Source organism: Xiphophorus maculatus, chromosome 13 (assembly GCF_002775205.1).
Source record: "Xiphophorus maculatus strain JP 163 A chromosome 13, X_maculatus-5.0-male, whole genome shotgun sequence".
Classification (NCBI taxonomy): Eukaryota; Metazoa; Chordata; class Actinopteri; order Cyprinodontiformes; family Poeciliidae; genus Xiphophorus; species Xiphophorus maculatus.
This window is the reverse complement of record NC_036455.1, coordinates 756,485-779,259: the sequence shown is the minus strand read 5'-3', so window position 1 is coordinate 779,259 and position 22,775 is coordinate 756,485. Positions and strand designations below refer to the sequence as shown.

Below are 22,775 nucleotides of genomic sequence, written 5' to 3'. Positions count from 1 at the left end.
CAGCTAAATATAGTTCAGCCACAGAGTACAGTGTTGCTGCAAGCTAACACTTTGCTCTCTCTCTCTCAACTTCTGCTTTTTCATCTATATCTCCTTTTTGTCTGCAGATTTTCATTAGAGGAGGTGTGGAGTTGCATCACAGTGAGCCTGCAAATTACAAATAGACCATGAACTTTGACATGGCTGGCACTTTACTCACTGTCATTCTGCTGCTGATGATACACTCCTACACACAAAGAGCACATACATAAAAATATCGAGAGTAATGGAAGTTCAACTATAGACTTGACAGATGAAGCTGGCAAAGGAGATAAAGGAGCGGCTGAAGGAAAGAGCAGTCAGAGAGAGAAAGCGAGTTCTAAAATGAGAGATGAGGATAAATGCATGACTGTGAGGAAAAAGGGAGAGTAAGTTTCAGAAAACAAACTCTTGGGCAGTGTTGCATGACTTGCACATTCTCACCCCTCGACAGCCCCGAGGTTGGCTGGGTGAACAGAGAGGGTGAAGGGGTAGTAGAGCAGTAGCAGGGAGGAAAAAATGCTTTTGGACAGCAGACAAAGAAGCAAAGACAAACAAGCCCTATCAGAAGAAAAACTAGGGCAGATGCAGTATGCATTTACACATGACACACAGTGATAAAAGAGCTCAAGCATTCAGGTCTCACGCACCCACATTATGACTCTCTGCTGTTCCAAGCATGCTCTTCATTCACAGCAAGCGCAAAACTGAGAGAAGTCTACTTACCAGGGGAGCAGGAGTAGCCCACTTCTGCAGCATGCTTTCTCTCCCCCTCTCATTCTTTTGCTCCCTTGACTCCAGTCCTCTTCTGCTTTGCCGTGTCCTTTGCAAAGCAAAGCAACCAAAATCTTTCCCTGCCTCCCTCCACCCCTCCCTCTTCAAGCGGAAAATCCTAAGTAGACCCAGGGCACTTGTGCCACAAACTGCACTTGGTTTTTCTCACCCCTCAAAAAGAACCACAGACACTCATGCTCAGCCGGCAGCCCTCTCCTAAATCTCAACAGCGAGGCAGGAAGCTCCCCTCGCATCCACTGACATGCAGGTGATCACACACACACATGCACACATACCAATTGGTAGCACACAGTTGCGCACACCCACAGGGAGGGAGTCCCGCATGCAGAGCTCCAACGTGTATTATGCAAGAGGTTGAATGCGAGCCAGTGCTCTCACACTGTCTGCCCTGCACAAACACATACACACACACACACTCTCATATGGGCCCCTCCTACCATTCGCTCGTCCAACTTCATCAGGTATTCATTCAAAAAACACACACGAGCCAACTGGCTGCACGCCCAGAGACCGCTTACAAGCAGAGAAAGAGAACACGAGAGGGAGTGGGAGGGTGTTACAGTGAGAAGGGCAGAGCGAGGGACTGTGGGGGAGATAAAGGGGCGAGGGAGAGAGGAGAGGAGATTACAGAGACAGAAACACAGAGAGAGGACATGAAAGTCTGCATGGAGTGTAAAAAAAACAATATGTCATTATCTAAGGCTACAACTTTGAACTGTTTTTATTTAGTAGTATTATTATTACTCTCTTGACAAATTTGGAGAAATTTTGACTCTCTGCAAAACAATATAACACATCTTCACAATATCCGTTCCTAATTAAAAAAACAAAAAGCACCAGAATGTGACATTTACAAACTCAAATAAATGCACTTATGACCTATTACTAATGGGAGAAAATAATATGAAACTCAGGAATGAGCAAAATTGCTTTTCTCCTGTTGCTGATAAAGTCAGTTCTACAGCCACTTTCAATGTGACTGTAATACCAGCTTTTGGCCACTAGATGGTATGCCTTGTTGCAAGTATGCAGCAATCTATTTCTGCTTTTTAGCTGACCTAGTTAAAAGACAATTGAGGAGTAAATATAGATGAAATGTGTTCCTCAGAGCTAAGAGATGTTGGATCCATATAGAAGGAATGAGCATGCACTCACACATATATAAACAACCAAATTAATCAAGAGGAAATAATTCCCTTAAGGACTAGTGGGTCCAAACAAGAACTAAAATGACATCCTGTTTGTGTTGGTTGGCCTTCCTGTTAGTATGTTCAATTCTAAGCTTTCATGGTGGGTTCAACTGAATAAAGACTGGAATTTTGTTTTAAGATTATTTAAAAAATATTCTTAAGAGCTATTACAGTTTTTCAATGATGAACTACTAAAGCAAAAATATGAGCAATGTAATATTTACTTATTTAACACTGTAACTAAAGAAACAGTGCTGTTTAAAAAGTAGCTTCATCATCAAGATAAATTCCTACAAACAGAATTGTGACATTTGCACATTAAATTTCCTTACAAGTTCCTCCTTTTCAGACTGTATTCCAGTCTTTGCATTCATTTTTATGTGATTTTAAGCATTAATACATTTTATTATTAATATTTTCTAACACTGTCAGACTTTAAATACTGAGCCTGCTTAAAGCAAAGCCTGGATGGAAGGACGGACAGACAGAACAAAAGCAGACAATACTTAAAATCAAATTCTTTGATCCATAGATGCAGTCAGGAAAAAATACCTAAGTGTTAAAGAAACTGTTATTTAATGTGCATAATTTGCTTTATTAAATCCTATTTTTGTTATAGTATCCTAATATTTTGGCATGCAAAAATGTGCGTGCAACAGCACACCAAAAAACTTAAATTGTCAAAATTAAAGTTATAGATTAATTATAATTTTAAAAACAAGGAAAAGGGTAAAACCTCAACCATGGTTGAGGTTTTACCCTTTTCCTGTACTTTATTCATTTTGTCAATGAATAAAGTACAGCAAAACACGTCTACTGTCTTTGCAGGCATTTACGTATTTATATATTTATCTGAAAACATTTGAAAGTTTTGGTTTTTAGTCTCCCAGTACATGGAAACACTTTCAAGGGTTCGATAATGTTAGTTTTATGTTTACAATTGAGCTGTCAACCAGCAAATTCCCAGCTTTTAAACAACAGTGACATTAAATCAGTCATTAATAATTATCTTTACAAATGTGAGCTGAACTCACGTGGAGATAATTGAAATTTAATTACAGCTGTCATTCTAAGGTAAAGCTGTATTTGTTTCTTGTTTGTTTTTTTCACCCCAAAATTTCTGACATCAGGCGACGTGAGATCTAATGCAGAACTGGAATATGAACAAAAGACCAACATAATAACGTTTTAGTACAGCTTTAATTTAGTCAAACATGAAAACCACCACAGTAAAAAATTATTCTCAAAGTAAAAAGTCCTCTTTGGACACAGTTTACATAAAGTTATATTCATATTGCACTAAATTCAGTTCACTACAATAAAGCACTTGATCTCATTTACTGCTCCTGAATATTCTTAGACACTGTTTGGTATTTTGGCTCCTATATTTTTGTGCACAAATACCTAATGTGCATAAATAAATCTATGTGGAAATAACTAGAACAAATGTTAAGTTTGCTTGAAAAATCAACATGGCACACAGCATTTCTGTCTCAGTCTTGTTCTTTACTGCAGAGCAGAATACAGTCTCAGTCACAGCCAGTCACTAAGGAAACTGATGAAAAGCTTCTATATATACACACACCCGTATACATATCAGACTCCTCTGCTGTCTCTGCTCCCTCTCTCTCTTTCTCACACACATATACACACCCCTACACACAATCTTGACTCTCTCTGTCTCCCACGCAAACTTCACACACGCTGTGATTATGACAACAGCAACCCTCGCCTTCCTACACACTCTTAACCAATCTATCCCCCCCTCCTCTCCATTGCTGTCGGTGAAAGTCTCAGCTCTCTTGTTTTCCACGTCTTTCCATCTGTCTCTCTGTTCATGTGTGACTGTGTGTGTGTAATCAGAAGCTTGTAAAACAGCAGGTGTAGAGCCATCTATTGGTCACATACCAAACACATGTACACAGAAGCTTCTTGTAAAACAGTTATCCGCGCTCTCTCTCTCTCAGTTTTCTTTTGCAGTTTATACAGATATATTAACATGAAATAAAAACTGTGTCTTCTGAACCATATTAACATGCACAACAAGCACTCTGCCTCAGTCACCCCTTGATCTCCCTCTCCCTCAGAAACCCTCTGTTAACTTGTGTTCCATATTTCAGCCGAAGCCACAGCCCATTCACAAAACCACTAATCCACACACTGTTAGATCTCTCAGAGTCACACACACAAAGAAGCGTGCATGTATGTCTGCAGGATTAGGGAGGGCCTGCAATGGATGGACAAATCACTGCTAACTCCTCTTCTAATCCTTCTAAGTACACACAAGCACAAATGCACACAAGTAGCTAGGCAAACATGGATTCTTCTGTGAACATGCACACGCGCGAACTTGAACTCTCATTCTTTTTTTTTTTCAGCAGGAATGTATTTGCACACACACCCATCACACACATAAAAAAAAGAAAAAACAAACAAAACAAAGATTCATCCAGACCCAGGCAGCAGGACATACGGGTATAAAACACCCAGACAAAAATTTCAAAGACAATACATAATCCCGCTTAAGGAATGTGGGTTGGTGTACTGAAGTGAACAAGAGAAAAGTGTGTGAAGGGAAGAGACTGAAGGGACAAAAGACGGTACAGATTAGAGAGAGAGAAAATTACTGAGAAATGTAATTAGTTCATTCTACCCAGAGAATTACAGCTTTTTCAATTCACAAAACATTCTACTGTAATTATTAAAATGTCAACCATTTCAAAAGAAAATGCAGATAATTCTTTAAACTAAGCTCAAATAAAAAAATAGTAACATTTTAAAGTGATATGATTTATTTGTGTAAGTTAAAAAGGAGTGAATCACTTGTGTAGTTACTTCTGAGCCTGAAGCTTTTAGACAAAGCTTCACTGACTGGATGGATGAATTTCTAGTTTCTAGTTCTGATGCTCATTTAGCTGACTGATTTATCTTTGGAAGGACTATAAGACATAAAAGACAAAAATATGCAGAGGGTTATTTGATAGAGGTCGTCATTTGGAAACCAAATGAAAATTAGGAAACCAAATGAAAATTAGGAAATTACAAGATTATCTCAGTTGTTGCCACAAAATAAAGAAAAACTAATGCCCCCAATCTTTATCAGATTTTTTTAAACTTTAAAAAGTGAATCATGAATCACTGATGAGTTTGTCAAGTGAAAAGGGTGCGTGTTCTTAATTTTACTGGACTTAATGCATATGAAAAATGAAATTGGGACACAAAAGGTAATACAATGTAATATAAGCTGTGTGTAAACCAGCTCTGATGTACTTTATAATTTGTGTCCTATTAGACATGTCTTGTAATCTTTCAAACTGTTGTTCAAAAATCATTTGAGCTTTCCTAAGGTTTTGTAAAGTTTTTCTTTGTACTCTGGCTTCTATTTCACTTATTTTAAATAAATTTCTACCATGACAACAAATCATATTTAAGAATAGAAAACGTCTAAAAAAAACCTGTCTGCAATAAATAACAGAAAGAAAGATCTTTCAAGATCTTTCCAACCAAAGATCTTGAAAGACATTTTGGAAGCCTAGATAATCGATTAAAATCACTTTACACATTAATTAAGTTACACCCAGCAGAAAACTTTCACACACAAAGTCTGGTCAATGGTTCCTAACTTTGTGTTGAGGCCCCAGTCAGGGTTGTAAATCATCAACTGTGGCGTCTTGTCGTCCTTTACAAGAATCAAGGTAAAATCAATATCGGTGATTCTAAAAATGTATGTCACAAGTTTTCTTTGGTTCAAGTTCTGAGGTCAACAGCTGAAGAGTAATCTTGAGCTCAGCCAGGTCAACATGTTTTGGATGCATATAATATACATCTGTTGCTTGAAGTTCACAACTTGGAGGCATGATATTACTACAAACACCACTGCTTTAAAATTCATAAAGATTTTCTACAAATGTTGCACCATTGACCCAACATTCCCTGTTCCCATAACATGGCACGCAGACTCCCAGTCTACACCGATAAAAATACAAACAACCTAACATGCAAAACGTTTGTAGGGGCTAGAACGCCAGGGTTGTTGGACCCATTTTCTGTTTAATTCAGTTAATAATTGAACCACTCAGACCTCATTATAGACTGTGTCAAGATCATTATACTTATATAATAGCAGATTGAGTCTTTTCCCTCTCTAAGCATTCTGCTGGTCAGTAGAGCTTGTTGGATGTATTTTATCTTCCAGCTCAGGTGATGAGTCAGATCATTTCAGAACTGAATCGGTTTGCAGACAGGTTGACAGGTGTGAGATGGGTGACTCTGGAGGTTTGCAAGGAGCACAGTGCTAAACATAACAGCTCAGGTGACAAATTTTAACACAGACACACTACCGCACACTAAAGCTGCTGGTATAGCTTGTCATCATGTACACTGTTTATTTTTTCCTTTTCTGACAGAAGGAAGGAACAAGAGCACACATTGCTTTTGCAGCCATCCATGTCTTATATATGCATATGGAATTTGCTTAAGATGAACTCCACAGCAAGTAACAGAAATGGGAAGACAGATTGGCAGTAAGTGGCATGAACAGGCATGGCAGCATGTATTGTGTGGATGAAGGAGAGCTGAGTGACTGCTCAGCATGTGTTCTTGTGTGTGAATGACGTTCTCTACTTTTTGAAAGTCACATTGACAAAAGCATAAGACAGGCAGAACATGTTTGTTAAAGCACTCAGGTCTCAAAAAGCACAGCCAGTAGTCGTCAACATCAGCAAGGCACATATTACGTTAAGGCCAACTCTAGAGAACATGCAACCATTATCCAAACAAATTTCAAACCCCGCACAATAGCCACACACAGTACAATCAGAATCCTGCCTGATGAACACTACTCAAACTCATGTATGTAGTACATGTACGTACATGTGCGTTGTCTTTTTAAATCTGACCAACTCTCCCAGTTCAGGTAGAAAGAAGCATGGATTTCTCCAAAACACAGCTTTTGCAAAGAAAAACAGAAATAATATATTCTAAATTTGAACTATATTAATCTGTGTGGGGCATTCTAAAATTAGATTTTTGCACAAAGTAGTTGATCTTTAATGGCGCAATTAAGCATTTAGGCTTGCAGGCGCATTGCAAATGTCAGATTTGATAGATTTCAGCCCCATTCCTATCTTCAGAGTTTATCTGTTAAACTAGTCAATATGTCCACTTTTTTTCTTATTTTTCAAATTAGAGATACGTCTGTCTGGCTCAGAAAACATGAACTAATAAAAATAATCAGGAGTATGTCCTTCACTAGGAGTTCTTCATAATAAATGCAACTAATAAAGCCTAAATGACAGATCATCTTTGTGAATAATATACATGCAACTGAACATATAATGGAAAACAACTAAATAATGAAATATCCAGTGAGGATGTGAAGCAATCAAAAATCTACCACCTCACAAAGATGAAGAGCATTTTCATGGAAAAGTGTTACAACTTTTTTATCGTCCCTCAAATTAGGACTAAATTCTACAAACAGAAGCTTGCATGTTGGAGAAAATGTGAAATGATTAATTTTAAACATATCATGTATTATGGATATGTCAGGAAGGGTCAGGAAAAAGGTCAGAGACACAGGGAACTGCTGATTGTCAAATAACTTTACCTGAAAGACAACATTAAGATATTAACAATTTGCCCAAGAGGTAAAACAAACTAGACTCAGCAGCACCTGTTCTGCAAACACGGAGCCAAACTTTCAGCAAACTTATGGGATAATACTCCAAACTCAATCCAATTCACATAGATTAAATGCATTTCTACCAAATACTAAGGAAATGTATGTGAACATCTAAATCAGAATGACCAGTGAACTCTACTGCTGTCCACTATTTTAGACATTGAGGTGAAAGAGAAGGAAAAAAAGATGTGAGAAGTGTATAGAAAAGAGGACAGAGGGTTAGAATCAGGATAAAGGTACAAGTAAATTAAGCCAATGATGATGTCATTGTGTAGTAGCAAGAAAGAGATAGACAGCCTAAAGAAGGACAGACAGGAGAGGTCTATTAGCTAATACAACTCATGCAGACAGCCTCCTGCTGCTTAGGATATTGATTCGAGGATATTGTGCTGAATGCTGTGTGAGTGAGTGATGGTTAAACCCTGGCTTTGGGCCTCAAGGCATAATATAGTACTACAACAGCTCCCTCTTTGCACAAGGCACTTGGTCTTTCTCCCCTTAGTGAGTGTGCATGTGTGAGAGTGTGTATTTATTCACATATATGAAAATTATTGAGCGAGACAAGGAGACATAAAGAACATTGAAGTGTTTGTTGTTTGAACAATTATACAATATAAAAATGGCATGGTAAAATAATCCTTTTGATGAGAAAACGTACAGATTGCAATTCAGAACAAACAAGCAAACACGATGACCTATTAAGTAAAAAAAAAGTAGGGTTGTGTGTGTTTCAAGAGGACAGCATAATGGAATGCTTTAGTTCAAGATTTGCCAGCAGCACTTTTCCCATACGCCTTGGAGCCAAGATTTCCCCGGCTGGCCAAGGATACTACTAACTCTTTTTCTCTCTCTCTCAAAGGCACTCACACTTCTTACTGTTTGAGCGGCAGAAAAAAACGAGCTTGAAGTGTGAAGAACAGTCTTGCTCACTTAAAGGAGCACAGTCAAAGTGAAAAATAATAAAATTAGAACAAAAAAGGAAATATATTTTTGTGGTAGCAGTGCTTCTAGGCAGTAAACCTTATGCCATTGGAAAGCTTGTGAAAGGATTGTAAGAAAAATTAATTTGTGGGTTGCGTACCACAATTGAGTAAGTGAGTTGCACCATGAAAATTTTCCCAAATGTTCTCTGTCAATGGCAAACAGATTTTGGAGGTGGTATTGTGATGGTGTGGGATCCAATCTTCCGGTCATCAATGGAGGTCATGTCAAAGCAGATCGATGTCAACATGAGATTCTATGACTGGCAGCAATCCCTTATATCCACTCGTAGGAACCAGGAAGTCATTTGGCACCCCTACACCGGGGGGTTCATCAAAGAATTACTCCAGAATGTGGATGTAAGGTCAATTAATTTCAATCTCAGCCTCATTGGTCACTTGCAGGATCAGCTTGGATGTGCTATTCTTGTCAGAGTGACCAACACAATCACATTGGCTAACTTTACACAACGGATAGTTGAGGAATGGGATGCTATCCCCATCAGTGTTTGACCAATTTGATGGAGAGTATGAGGTGGTTGTGCTGGCATAAAATTTGTCTGCGCAATGCTCAGCCCTTGTTTGCTAAATTTGTACATTCGTAAATTGCTAAGATGTCTTGTTTCTTCTAAGACAACATCAAACAAGAGTTAATAGCATAGCTATGAGAGAAAGAATTTTGCAAGTTTTTTATGGGTGCAGCTCACCTAATAAACTGTGCTGCTCAACCTGCCAATGCATTGTCCTCATAAACGTTGCAACATTTTGATGAAATAATAGGTTGACATACAAGAAACTAGATACAGAAAAAGCACAAGGGAACAGAAACCAAATCATTCTTATAACTAACTCTTCAGGAATGAGTTGGCCAAAAAAAATGTCTTTATAACATTAAAAGTGCCGCATCGAAACACACAAGGAAATGAGCAACCATTAGAATGAATTATTATTCCATAACTTTGAGACTCTTTTTTAATGAAAGTATTACCTGGACAAAATAATAGCCACAAATACTAAAGTAATGGCTCCCAGTTGTCTCTTTGGATTGCCACAATCTATTGGTAACTCAGTTTTGGAAAGGTTTCTAGTCATTGTATAAAATGATTACCCACAGAGTTGGAAAAACTATTTCCATTGCACAAAACGAACAGTGCAGAATGTTTGCCATGATAACTTTATGTTGAATTTCCCCTTAAAGCAACTAACAAAGCAGCTTTTCACGTGTTAAACATTAAAATAAACAAAAAATCATACAGAAAAACAGCAATGTAAAACTCGTCTTTTAGAAGGGAAATCTGGAGCCTATGACAATTTATTCTATTGAATAAAGCAAAGAAACAGATCATTTCAAAAGTTATAAAAAAATGCCACTATCTTAACTAAAATAGCTGTTTAAGTTGATTTTCATGACTCACTTGAAAAAAGCCTGGGTTCATATCCTTAACCTTACATATGTGCTCAGCTGAAACGTCTGTTGGATAATCGCCAGCAGCTCCAAAGCTGCTACACTCTGCAACTGACCCTGCAATCTTAACTCTCAGTGGAGACAAGGAGTGAGAACGTCTTCCCTTGAGATTAGCATTTCTTCAAAAATAATAAATGTAAGCAGATCAAATGCAGAATTCATAGTACTTTGTGGATTTTCCGGTATTTTGAGAATAAAATTGTTTCTATAGTTAGGGTTTCATGGAATCTTTCAGACTAACTGTCTCTGAGCAAACTTGGTTTCAATTAACCTAAAGATTTATCTCCTCGAATCACAGTGAATGCAGTAAACAAATCTTGTTATCTTCATTAGCTGAGTCTCACTGGCTTAATTTGAGCATCTGAATGAGACCTTCTTATCTATCTCTGTAATGTCAAAGAGCAGCTGACTGAATAAGTGATATATCATATTGTTTTGGTCAACTAATTATGCTGCATAACAGATAATGAAGATTAGACAAGTAAGCCACTTTCTATAAGATTTCAATTATACTTGTAATGTGATGTGGTACAAAGCTTAAGCAAAGAAACAAAATTGAGATTATGAGGTGCCACTCCATTAAAATCTCAAACTCACTTTACTTGACATTCATCTGTGCAGTTGTCAGATTGACGGGTTTATCAGTAGAACTGGACTCCTGGCAATGCAGAACACAAGGCTGGAAAGTCCTTGATGCCAGAGCTAATAACATCAGATTAAACATGACAGTCAGACTTACAGCTTTTAGGCTGGAACAGCAGTGTGACAGCAGTTTGTCTGTAATGACTCAGCAGTGAGCCTTGTCTTGTAGCTAGAGATACAACTTGACCTGCAGCTAACTTATCCATATCTGAAGAGGAACTGCTTAAGAACACAAGTAGCTGAATATTCAAAATGCCAAATGTTACCATTCTCACCTCATTCACCACAACTGCTCCAGACTTCCTGGTTTGTCAGCAGGCAGCCAAGGCCATGGAGAGGTTTCCAGACTATATCCCACAATGAGGAACGTGGACTGAGGGACTCAGCACTCCCTGGAAAATAAAAACATCAAATGTTAAACTAAACATGTGAATAAAACATTTCATAGCGTTGATGTGATGTTTTAAACCATTGATAACAAAATATATATCCTTGTAAGCGTAAGAAAAAAAAACCACAACACATTGAAGAATGCCTTCGTAGATAAAGCTCAGGATGTATCTGTATGTCTGCCAGTGAGAGCCACAAATTGCAAAGCTGTTATTAACCACCATAAAGTGTGAATTTTAACACTTCCTTCAAAAAACATTTCAGGCAAAAAGCCTTGAGGAAAAAAAAATTGTCTTCACTAACCTATTCTCATCACGACACAGCACACCTTGCATAAGGAACAACTGTTTTATATCTATACAGAGACAGCAATGGTGTAAGGAATTATAGATAATTTAACATAGACTTATAACACAACCCTAACTCAACTTTGCAGTTAAAGAATAAGGATGATTTTTCTTTTCATAAAAGTTAGTATATTATGTTGTTTACATTTTCTACAAAAGGTTAGCAAAGGAGATTTGTGGTCAAAACACCTAAAGAGAAATATTTATGCTGCACTGCTTAAAATTGAAGATAACATTATATTATGTTGGTGATGGTTTTTTCAATGGAAGGAAATGAAGCTCAGAAAAGAGTCATATTCTAAAAAAAAGAATTAAAAATCCTAAGAGAGGGGGAAAAAATCACCCCAAGTGTTTCATCGGTCATTCTTCAGACAAACACTGCTTAAGCAGGAGTGATTAAATATTAAGATGTTTAATTTTGTGACTATTATAATTATTAACACAGAGATACTGACAGTACTCAAACTGTAAGAGCAAGATGTGATCAGAGGAATAACGTCACAACGATGTTCCTAAAGCAAAGCTTTAAAATTGTAAGAGAGTAAAATGGTATGCTCCTGATGTCATCATCAAACAGGTTTCCAAAAATTGCTTAAACACCAGTGTTAGTGTAAGTAAACTTCTGAATTTGGAGAAAATATTTTCTCTCAAAAGCAAATAGAAATGATTCTGCTAAAGTATAGAACTAATGGAGTCTGATTTAATGGAGGATTTTGAGAAAAAGAAAGTTGTTTCATGTCTTTTTGCATAATGTAAGAAACTGCCTAGTGTTATATGAAGGGTAATAATCAGAAGATGCAAATACATCTGATCACTAACAGTTATTATTCTAATCGACTGAGATCAGCCAAGATTCACAGCTCTTATACATAGGGACATAATTTATTGTTCAAACACTTAAACATTCTCTTTGATGGGTTTTACACTTGCACTTCACCTAGGACCTGTCAAATTAAAAGAATCTCCAGATCAGCTTTAAAGACATCAAATGTGCAACACAGCGACTTGAGAAACACCCACATAGACCGTAACAGACAGGTCAGGTGATTGTCGACAGCGTACACATACTCTGTGGGACTAATTAATCTGGTTGTCTTGGAATGATGTGGATGTTACGGAGAAACAAGACACAAACTCCCTGCTGTTAATCAGCTGCAGTAGGGAGGATGGTGGGGTGCCAGTGAATGTTTAGGGGATTCCACACATCCTACTGACCCACTTTTTATGAGTGTGACAAAGACAAAAAAGGAGTTGGCAGAGTGGGAGTGAATGTGGGCGACTCTCTTATTGTTCTAAAGCACTCTTACAGCCAACCAAGGCAGGAATTACAGTCTGAAGGATACATTAGTGACAGCAGGAGATGCCTTTCCATGCACGTTTTTATAATATGCATGACAACTCAATTCTACAAAGGATTGAGAGCTACTGTGAGCACAAAGTACAACAATGGAACAGTGAGGCAGAGAGAGAAAAGGAGAAAATGAATATCCAATGTCAGATGTGAGAAAATCAATCGGATTCTGTGGTGGGTTTTAGTGTAGAGCTAAACTAAAGCCTTTACATGAATTAAACTGGCTTTACACACAAAGCAGGAGGGTTTGAATGAACAAAGTTGTTTCCAGAGAGGAGTCAAAGAAGGAAAAAAGTAGATGACTACTGAGGGAATAGATTGAAAAATGCCAACTAGCAAAGGAATCTATCAAATCTATCAGATGATATACAGAGAATGTAACAACGAATTGAAAGATAGCTAAATGGTTAGAAATGTAGAGGAAATCCAAAGCGAAAGAGAAGGAAAAGTGGCGAGAATTAAGAACACAGAAAGAGAGGAATAGGAATAAAATAGACCGGCAAGCAGTGAGATGGAGAGAAACAGATGGTGGCAGAGAAGAGGCAGATATACAAACTCACTGGGAGAACAACACTGGCAAAGCCAGCGAGGCACAGCAGGGAGTATAAAAAGCTGAAGAAGGTCAGCAAAAAGGGTGGAGGAAGATGATGAGGATGAAAGCAAAGCAGGACAAAGACTGAGTTATGCACCAAAAAAACCATTCACCAACTTTTTTGGAAAAACACAAGAGAAAAGTTATTCTATGCTATCTAAAAATGTTTACAGTATGGCTTTCTGATAATTCAATAAATGAAAGATTTAGGTTTCTTGGAATGTCTGCACAAGTCCAGTAAGGTAATGTGCATATACAGACCTCTTTTGTTGATGAATTTGGAATCTGTGTGCATCCAACATGACTTTTATCAAAACTGAGAATTTGAGGCATGATTCAGGTTTAAAAGTGCATATAAATAAACACAAAAAAGAAAAACACACCTGTATACTCGTGAGAACAGGAAAGCTTTGAGCTTGTTTTCCAATTCATACACATTTTGTTCTGATTTGAGGTCTACAGGAAGCTGGCTTCAGAGAACAGGGCCTCAGTAAGTAAGCGCATCCTCAGAAGGCTTGGATCTAATTTTGGGAACAGCTAAAAGGTCTGCACCTGATAACCCGAGAGAACTGATGGGGTTTTACACAGTGAGATGGTCAGAAATTTACAGAGGGAAAGCAGTCCATTAGCTACTCTGAACTATTATGGGACTTGAAAAATGATTCAGATTTGAACGGAGAAACAATCATGCCACTTGAATGGAATACTTTTACATTCTTGTGCTTCTGTATGAACTCTGAGCATCATAATCTTGTAGTTTAATTCTTACAAATCATTCCTTGTATACTGTTGTTTTGCAGTAGCCTTATCTATCAAAAATTGACACAACATCAGTTTGAGAGACATATTTGTAACCTTTGTTTTATTCTTAAGGAGTAAAAAGAAGTTGGATGTTTGGGGTGATTTAATCAACAGTGACTGAGTCCGAGTACAAAACAATTCCAGGATGTCCAATGTCTTCATTAACTTTTACAAATTTGAATGAATGAGGTATTAAGTTAGGGTTATGAAGGATAAAAAATGTAATAACATCACATGGTAAGTACAGTGGAGAATCTGTGATCTCATTTTTTTTCATTCCAATGGATTTTGTGGCATTATGGATTCTATACAAAAAAGAATAATAATAAAATCTAATGATCTGTGCAAGAAAACTGAACATTGTGCCTCATGGCTGAATGGTAGAGCAGACGCACAACAAACGGAGGCTACAGTTCTCAATGCAGTTGCCCCAAGTTAGATTCTCTCCCTGCCCTTCTTCCGGTCTTCTCTGCCATTTAATAAAGGTGACTAGGGCAACCAAAACCCTAACAAAAAAAACAAACTTAAAATGGATTGTTATTTGCTCTTTTGTCAGTGTAATGACTGAAAACAAATGAGCTTGTGTCCTATTAGGGCTTTAAGGTAGGGAAATGGGAAACCTAAATTCCAATAAATGCATTTGCAGTTTATATTTGCTTTATGGCTGTAGTTTTTCACACAATAGTTAATAAATTGTTCACAGCTACAAATTAAAGATAGACCCCTGAGTGTTTTCTTTTTTGCTATTGATGGACAAAATGGGTGATTTGTATGTAAATCTTCAATCCATTGTGTGAATGTCCTTCTGCTGTTTTTGGACAAAGTGAGTAATAAGTTTATGATCAAGCATGTGTTTCTGCAACTGTGTGCAGTGATCTGGACCAAATGTTCTCTCTGTGAGTGTTGCTCTTTGCTAGACTGCATGCTGGCATATTTAGACTATGAATACTTCTGTCCACTCAACCATCACTTCATCTGTTTTAGAGATCACATTCTTCACATTCAGTCTTCGCCAGATGTACAGGCACTGTGGTTGCAAAATGTTTTCTTGATGCACAAGTTCTGTTGAACAAAGTAGCCTGTTCTAAATGTCTATCTTGAAGCTGCAGGCACTAAGTTGTCAAAAAATATTTATTCTCAAAAGGCTCTTCTTTTCTTGAATTTTGATCTGTTGCAAGACAAATATAATGTAAAAAAGATAAGAGTGGAGAAAATACACCTTATAAAAGGCCAAACCCAAACTGAATGTTCATGTTTAGCAAGGCTTTTTTGTTCTCTCCTTTCTACCTTGACCCAGGCCAATTCCAGCTCATTTGTTAAAGGCATTGCAGACAATCACAACCACAGGAACACGTACGCATAGATGAAATGCCTCAGGAGCTGACGTAGTGTCTGACAGCTGTTTAGTTTCTTAAGACAGAAGAATGCATTGAATTTTTTTGTGGGTGTGTAATCCAAGTGGCTGACCATCACAGAATTGTAGAGGAAATGCCTCCCTCAACCACAGTTCAATTTTCCAAGGCTATCACAATCTTACAGTAACACAAGTCATGTCACCCGAAGCCTTAATCCAAACATTCAATATGACCAGAGCAAGGAAAATATATAAGGGGTTCACCTATATATGGACCTGCTTCACTTGAACAGCAGGTCCTCCTTAATAAGAAATGTGTATTAAGGGTTTTCAGAAGTTCCATTTAGGTCATCTTAAATTTGTAAAACGATGTTCTCAACAGCTTTTGCAATAGTTATAGTAGGGCAACTGCTGAAAAAGACTAAAGGACTGTGCAAGTCATCTCCGACTTTGCACACAGCCGCTAAATAGACACAGAGGAAGGAAAGAGTTGGAGAGGCACAAAGGCCTGGAAATCTTTGTTAAACAACTAAACCAACTATAGATCTGGATTGTCCAATTTTCCTTTGATCTGCTGTCTTGTTGTTAAGTACAGACATTTTATTACTGTACTGATTATAACATAGCTCTGCTCAACAGATGGCAGCAAATGTTCAGTAATTTATTCACAGCTGCAGTACATAAATGCAAAAAAATGACATAAAAACGACAACCTTGTTAGTTCTGGGACCATTTTAGTCAAACAACTCAATTACCATGGCTGAGTTCAGGTTTGAATAAGCTTTATAACACTCTGCTATTAAGAATGTTATTGTAGGAGTTAAAATTTAACGATACAACGTTTTTGGCAACCACTACCTGTAAAGCCTAAAATATATAAGCTCCTATAATTTTTATTTTATTTCTCACAAAGATTTACAAACATGTCCTCCCTCATTTTTCATTGCAGCTAAGTATATAAATAAAACATAAACACATCCAGACAAAATAAACAATAAAGAGACAATGGGCACAACAAACTTTAAATGTGTCTGTGAGTGTCTGCTTCTGCATCAAGCGAGCATGCTGAGAGAAAAGGAAGCAAGTTTTCTGTGCCAAGCCTCTCTTTGGCAGTCAAACAAGGACACATACACTAACTCACACCTTTACACACACACACACACCGAGTTGAACATTTTTAATTGGCCCTGATCTGCCGGTTACTGTTCTTGCCACTCTCTTCACCTCAATGTGCTGGCTCCCCACCCCAGTGCCTGGCAAAGGCACAGCTGGACTCGAGAATGTGGGCGTGTTTCTGAATGTGTGTACCCCGGAGTTAGTTTCCCTTATGAGTCTGTGTTAAAGTGCAAGAAGGTGGTATTTCCAGTTAATAATGAACCGCATTTACACTTTGTGCAAGATTAATCAGGTTCTTACAAGCAAATCTATGAACTAATCTAAATATGTACGGTTGTGTTGAAAATGCGTGTGAAGAAAACAGCTTCTTTGTCCTTTAAAATCCCAATGAAGCACTTTTGGCAATTCCAGATAATGTTTGAAGCTACAGAGGATTTGTTTGCTACAGAGGTACATGTCAGTGATTTCTAGTGTTTTAACAGAAACTCTTAATGTGAAGGGGTGCGACCACAGGAGTGTGCTGTAGAGTACTGAAGAATAAACAACCTTGATAGACTAAATCTTTCAATGTCACCTAAAGTTCCAGTCTGTGAAGGTGAGTGTGGGTGCTTTTCGTATGTGTGCAAGATTTATACACCTTATACAAAAAGCGAATTGCATCATCCCCTGCTGTATTTTTGCAAAACATTCACACTCATTCAACACTCACGCTGCAGACACGCACAACTACGAGCAAAGCAAGGTCAAAAAAAAAAAACTGAGGATGAGATAAGCATGTAGTGAGTCGGCTGTATGTGAGATAGAGTGTGTGACAGCATCATTACTAAGTAATGTAGAGCACTCTATGCCTGATTGATGGAGATGAGGTTGTTATGGTCGACTGCTGTGAGCTCATTGCCCGGCAACCAGACAATTGGACCTGGCTGCTGTCTGTCCATGTCCATGTGTGTTTGAGGTCCAAGTCCTGCAGCTCACAGTGTGAAGAATTATGAAATGAGGGATATGTTAACAATTTGTTGCAAATCAACTTTGTGACATAACTGAGAATTGTCAAAATGAATGCAATCACTAGTAAATAATCAAGTCAAACAGAACAAACACATTGAGTGAGACCATATGGAAAATGTTAGAGTACAGGCTAAAAGCAAGTCAGATTTTAGATTTCAAACCTAGGTTCTAAACTGAGCTTTGATACAACACATATTTATATAAAACATATTAGTCATACACATTCTCACTTTTAACTAATTAGCAAAGGGGAGTATTTCTGCAGTTCAAATTGGATATGTTTCATTTAATCATGTCACCAGATGTGAGCAAGTTCTTCAGAACAATGCTTACAAAAGTTTAAAGTTTCTAAACCTAAAACAGTGGGAGAGTCCTGTGACCCAGTCGACTAGATAAGTATTAACTGTATAATTAAAAACGGATATAACGTAATGTTCCCTTTTGGGCTTACATCTTTGTAGAGTTGTTAGGTAGGTTGTGTCTACATGTTTGACAGGACATTCCCATAACCAACAGGTTATTATAAAGCTATAATAATATTACCGGCAGTATTTATTTATCATTTTGATACACAGACATACATATGGAAATCAAGAGTCTCCTGTTTCATTTAGTCACAATGAGCTACAGTCAGTTTTTATCAGCTAACGATTGTTTTACCAAGTGAGATATATTTCAAAACAGCAGGTTGTTTTAAAAATTGTTTAACAAATGCAGACAGTAATGGAAGACTGAATCAATATGTTTAATTAAAACTAACTGATTTAACTGATTTTACTAACTGAGTAAATGTTCTTATTGAGCAGAATGTTGCCTTTTTTTTGCTTTTCTGCTCTTAATGCCATTAACAAGCTGCTATTAGCAAGCCATCTTAACATTTATTTAAAAATCACATCTATCAAAAACACACTGAGCAATCTAGTAAAAATGGAAATTATCCTTACATTGTTACATGTAGAAATAAAAGTTAAATATATCAATCATAGCAGTAGTATGAAATCATTTCAATATATCTTAGAATCATGTATTTGTCCTACAAACATCATGTTTGATGAGACAAAATGTTATTTTTGGATAGGAAGAATATATTTATAGACACTTAAAATAAAGATTAGTGGCTGTCAAATGACCTGCTACAGAAATTCTGGTTGTTTTAAAACCAAGTTTGTAAAATTATGATATGTAACCAGTCCATACCTGTTGTCTTTGATATTTTTATAATCTTTTATGCCCAAATGGTTCATAGATCTGAGTGAATTAGTGTAGCAAAATCGTGATCAACTGGATTGAAAATAAATGAAACAACAGCAACTATCCAAATGACAGCATGCACAACCTGAATAAATAACGATCTAACCCACTTTAAAAGAATACAATTATTGTCCTTTGGAGACAAAATATAAACACATATGTGACTCAATATTTTTGCAAAATTATCTACATGAATATTAAAGCCATTCAATAATATAGCATATATTCTGAAAAACCAGGATGTTATCGGTTTCATTAAGAGACTGAATTGAATTTATTCTCTTTACAGAATGCCTTTATTTATCTCAGACCTATTTCAGAAGGAAAATAAAATCGTCTGTCTCTCTATGAACTTCCGTTCTTTTTTTTTTATCCAATCTAGCACAGCAACCTTGGGCGACTTGTAAGAAGATACATCATTCAGCTTCTCACATGTCTCATCGGGTTACCAGTCGTACACTTGCACACAAATACGCTGGCCTTCCTCTCAGATGACCTCCCATTGAGAAGCAAACAACAAAGACACAATACAACCATCACAACACAGAGAAACACAATCGGAGGTTGGCCTTTTCGACTGAACCAAAACTTATTAAACTCTTTGGGAAACTTCAGAAGGTTTACAGGACATGGAGAATAAATACTGGAACAAAAAATACTTGAAAATCAATCATTTTTTTATATTAATAAAAGCTTTCACTGCATCATCATCTGTAGAGTGCACATGAGGTAAAATGTCTGAAAAAGTGCTCAAAAGGCTGGAGGGCCTTTAACCAGTAATTTATAGAATATCTAACTAATGCTGGTAATTTTTTTAAAAATAAATCCCATATATTTGTTTGTTTTCAAATTAAAAGACCAGATTAAAGTATTTGATGAGGATAAAGTTCACTTTAGGATACTCAAATATACAGAAAAAGTAATGTATATAATGGGATTTTATGTTATAGACTGACCCAAAGTACCACATGACTGTGAACTTTTAAGGACATATGGTTTACATCTGAAAAGTGAAACATGCATTTACATTCAGTCTCTTAAACCCTACGAGATCAGCATTTTTATTTTCTAGCCTACATGCAGGAAGCTGTGGTGGCAGCGTCATGCTATGGGGACGCCTGTGGCTACTTTTAACTCTGACATCAGAACTGTAATGTAGGAACGTCACACCAAACTTAACCATGCTGTAGCTGAAACAGTGGCGCCCCCCAGAACATTTTCATAGGGGTAGCAAAACCAATGAACATTTCAGTGGGATACAGATAAAAATAAAAAATATTTAGTTATTTATTGGGTTTTACATTTGTGCATAACAATCAGAATTGGAAAATTGTTCAATTATATGACCCAGATAAGTACGGTTTGCAACATAAGGCAGTGGTACCATATGGAGGTTGTAAACGTATTTGTATGTGGGAAAGATTTTTATTGAGGCACAAAACACCAGATGTGCAAATAAAGATCTGCAGCTATTGCTATATTTTAAACACTTGGAAGCCATATTAGATTTTGAGGTTATGGTTGGTAAGAAAACTTAACTTTTTCCTATTTTGTTTTCTGACTTGTGTGAAAATTTATATTGTGAATTGTGTGTGATTTATTCACATGTGATTGTGAATAAAGATTGTTTTTGTGAGGAAAAAAACAAAACACAGGGTTCATCTTTTTGTCAGTGTCTTCATCCTTTATAGCAGACTTGAGTCATCTAAAAGGGAACAATCTCCATAAATAAGGGGTCCAAAGCTAGAAGAGACATGAGTACATAACCTGCCACACTTTTCAGATTATATGCATATATTTTATTTAAAGTTCTGTGTCCTTTCTCTCCTACTTTATAGTTATATTCCACTTGTTGCTAATCTAACATTAAAAGTGTAATAAGACACATTAAATGTTGTGGTTGTAACATGACCAAATGTAAAACACATAAATGTAAATAAATTTCTTTGCAAGGCACTGTAAAACCAGATTGTATAACACTTTTAAGATACTAAAGAAATGTGTATGGTTGTGTAATTGCCTTCAACCAAGGTTAGAGGGATGTTTGTTGACCGTGGCCTACTTTTAAAAATGGGTCAGTTCTGCACAAGATCATGCACTGGCTTACCACCTTAGGAAAAAAAAAAGTGTTCATTGCAAAGACACTTGTTCTCTGGTTAAAAAGCCATCGCATATCTCCTTCTTTTCATTCACCCAAAGTGTGTCAGGGAAAATGTGCGTCAGACTCGTGTGGTGGGTTGCTGTTTTCATAGTGTGTTTTAGAAAATCTTTCCTTTTCATCTCTCCTTCTGTCTACAGTGGAAGTGAAAATTATTAAAAGTATTTACAACCACACTCTGAAACACTGCAGAATGAAAACAGTATCTTTGAGCTGAAACCAGATAAGACACAGACAGAAACAAAAAAAAGTGCGACAGATGAGGAGAGACTGATAACAGAAAGAATAATTTAAAGAAAAAGAACTACAAAAGAAACACAGAAACCAAGTTGAGGCTGAATGTGATAAAAGACTGCATGAGCTTCTGTCTCCCTCTCTTTCATTTGTAGATCTTCAAAGACTTACACAGCATTCCCGAGACAGTTAGCAATACTTGTAGGGCACACACACACAGACACCCACTCTGGTAAACTCTACTGGGAGACGAGCTCTGCAATGCCCTCCTCTGAACCTAAGCAATGATATGCTTGGATCTCAGACACACAGATGAAGAGAGTGGAAATGGCTGAGTAAGACAAACTGATGGCAAGAACGAGAAAGAAGATCTAATTAGACAAACTGCACTAAAAGTATAAGGTGGGAATAAAACTGTCACCTCAAAGCAGGTTAGAAGGATTACCCTGCAATGGAGGCACAATTAAATGATGAATTTAAACAGTAGCAATACTAAACTGAGACAGATCTTAACTAGTTTTCTAGATATCTGTTCAAACCAAGAGGAATCAAAAATAAATGCTACTGAAAAAATGCTAAACATTGTAGAGTTTAAACCAATGTGCAGTTTGTCAACATATGAATTACAATATTATTGTCTTAAACTTGCAGTTCTGAGTTAGGGGCCGTTTCATACGTATCTATATAGTCCTTATAGAAATATAGAAACAGCTTGTTAGTTCTGTTTCTTGTATTTTGTCAATCTGTACACAAATTTACTCGCTTTTCTCTGTGTGGTCTATGTGTTTTAAATATTGTCATTCATGCTGGTTTGCTTTGTCTTTTACTCTAGCTTTAGGCTCTATGCATCTTCTTTATTCCCTCATTTGACCTTCCTACTTTTGTCCATGGCTTCTCCTCCTACGCCTGTGTATTCTATAGTTCAGTCGGAGCTGCAGTCTCAGAGGCAATTTACTCATGCATGGCCTATGAGCACTGAATACACTTGTCAAATGAGCACTCCAAGGATGTTTGACACATAGTTATTGTACGCTCAACTGGTTAACCAAAAATCCATTAGCAACTGCACATGAACACACTGATGATAATGAAACACACACTCGTACGTACTGAACAAATAACCTAAACCTGAATCTCTTGTAATTTTACATCCTCTTTAGGCTGTATAGTTATTTAAAAAATATTGCAAATGTTCCTGTTTCAGCAGTTAACCCTCCAACCAATAAATATGTCAAAGCTACTTGCTAGGAATTTTTCTTATTGCAAGAATAACTAAACACAACAATGAATTCAGCCCAGCAGAGAAGGGGAATTCAAGGGTGTCATGTTCCTTTAAGAGTATATTTGTTCTTTTCAATATTCACACACTGAACCACATCTATTAATAACTGTGCTGTTCT

At 37.0% G+C, this 22,775-nt stretch overlaps 1 protein-coding gene across 3 annotated transcripts in view; it reads right to left on the bottom strand.

The window, feature by feature from the left end:
- Positions 1–22,775, bottom strand: part of atxn1 (ataxin 1) — a 110,120-nt gene that overhangs the window by 30,857 nt on the left and 56,488 nt on the right. For 2 of the 3 annotated variants that reach the window (XR_002753711.1, XM_023345144.1), the window contains exon 3: positions 11,049–11,165. The gene's annotated coding sequence lies outside the window, so the exon portion shown is untranslated. Of the gene's footprint in view, positions 1–744; positions 1,195–11,048; positions 11,166–22,775 lie in introns of those variants that run through there. The other variant, XM_005797451.3, reaches the window with a different exon arrangement.